Raw genomic sequence first — 2018 nt, 5'->3', positions numbered from 1 at the left:
AAGCAAAGAGTGAATCTGGTTAGAGTCAACATCTGGATCTACTTCAAGGGGATATGCCTATTTGTACGTGACATACCTCTTAGCCCAGGGGCAGACGGAGAGCACATTTCTGGGTTCTTGTCTTTCCTATCTTGTCTGGTCATGACAACCAATCCTCAGCTACTTCAACTTCAGTTAAATGGTCTCTCTCAAGAGCCCTCGATGGACCAAGTTTCTCCACACTCTGAAACCTTTCTGTTGGACTTAAGTTTTCCACCGATACATTTATGCATCCGCTCAGGAATCTTAAGCAAACAAACTCTAGAGCTGGCCCGGAGTTCTACCTGTTAGAGGATCGGTGCAGGGAAAGGAGACCAGAATGCACAATCGAAAACCCCTGGTGTGTATGGGGCTGAGGAGTAGAACACGGACTTCCATCTTTCTGGCATGGCCCTGCCCATTCCCTGTCATTCAGCTTCATGGCTATTGCCATGGCATTTGAACCACCTCGTTGATATTTGAACCGTGTTCAACTTCTTGCCAGAGCGTGGGTCCCTGCTGACTACAGTTCCTTGCAGAAAAGACTGTGGGATGTATTTGTAGCATTTTAACCACAGGTCTCTCTCATTAACAAGCTCTGTACCCTCGTTAAATCTTTGAGTAGAGAGTTTCTGACGTTATCTAGACCAGCACCACACCTAATGTAGGAATCCCTTTCTAGCACACCCTGGCAAATATTCAAATCCTTCCAGAAAAGGGAACTCACCACCTAAAGGTAGTGCTTTGATTCTTGTCCCCTTTAATGAGGAGACAAGGTTCAAACCAGAGCTGGATCTCACACCAAGTTCCTAGTAGGTCACCAGTGAAGCTGGAACCCTGGCTTTGGGAGCCCCAGAGCCCCTACATTTACCTATAGTATTGGTCTAGATTCTAACTAGAAAGCACTAATCCCAATATGCTGGGGTTCTTTTCATCAGTTGTCCTGGTTTGTTCTACACTGGATTTTCTCATTGCCTTCAGACTATAAGTTATGGCAGGGAATCGGGTCTCACACTCATTCTTAGATCTCCTGTGATCCCTGGTATTGTGAATGCCACAGAGCAGATGTTTCATAAATGCAATTGTCCTCTAAGGGCAGCATGTTCAGACAGAGCCTTCCCAGGAGCAAAGCTAGCCAGGGCAAAACCTTTTTCCTAGTGTGTTTATGCATAGCTAGGCTGGGTGAAGGCTGGGCTAGGTGATAAGGGAAAAATGGGTGCCTCCCTTATCATTTCATCAAGAAACTGTCCTAAGTACTTGCAGACCTTGTTTCCAGGCATCTGAGAAAGATTCAGGGGAAACGAGAGGGTAGGAATCAACAGCGTTACAGCCCAAGACTTAGGGCAGTCTCTTCCACCTCAGGCTCCCAGCCGGAATAAAACAAATCGAGTTCGGTCAAGTTTCAACAAGAACGTCTCTGCTTGGATTTGGGGGGTCTTATTTGGCTTCGCCTGGAGAGAAGCCAGAGTTAGAGATAGAATTTTGGCAGAAGAAATGAACCACGAGTTTTGTTAATTTCTTTGTTAATTTCACTTTTTTTCCCTTCCACCAGCCTCATCATTTTGCAGATGAAAATTTGCAGTCTGTACAGGGAAAGGGACTTACGTCCCACTGCAAAGCCACTTAGTAGCAGGACCACACTCCGACGCCCTCCTCTGACTGAATGATCTCGAGCACACGGGAGCCAAGGTCCCTAAAAGCAGAACAGACAAGAAGGGGCTGTCCTTGTCTGTACTGGTGCTTAGTGCTCAGGGACCCACAAAGCCCTTCAGCCTGCCCACTGCCAATGGGGAGAGCCAGAAGGGGCGCGCAGACACTGATAACTCAAGAAAGCTGCAGGAGAGCACCATCATCTCACTACTGAGGAAAGGAAAGCTGAGAGCCACGGGCACTTTCTGAAACTCCGTAACGCTTCTGGAAAGCGCCGTGATCTTTTCTGCTGATGACTGTCAAGAAGATGAGACAGCAGGAATGGAAAAACCAGCTTATTAGCTTGGAAA

Source organism: Panthera tigris, chromosome A2 (genome assembly GCF_018350195.1).
Source record: "Panthera tigris isolate Pti1 chromosome A2, P.tigris_Pti1_mat1.1, whole genome shotgun sequence".
Taxonomy (NCBI): Eukaryota; Metazoa; Chordata; class Mammalia; order Carnivora; family Felidae; genus Panthera; species Panthera tigris.
The sequence above is the reverse complement of the archived record's forward strand: the minus strand, read 5'-3'. Positions refer to the sequence as shown.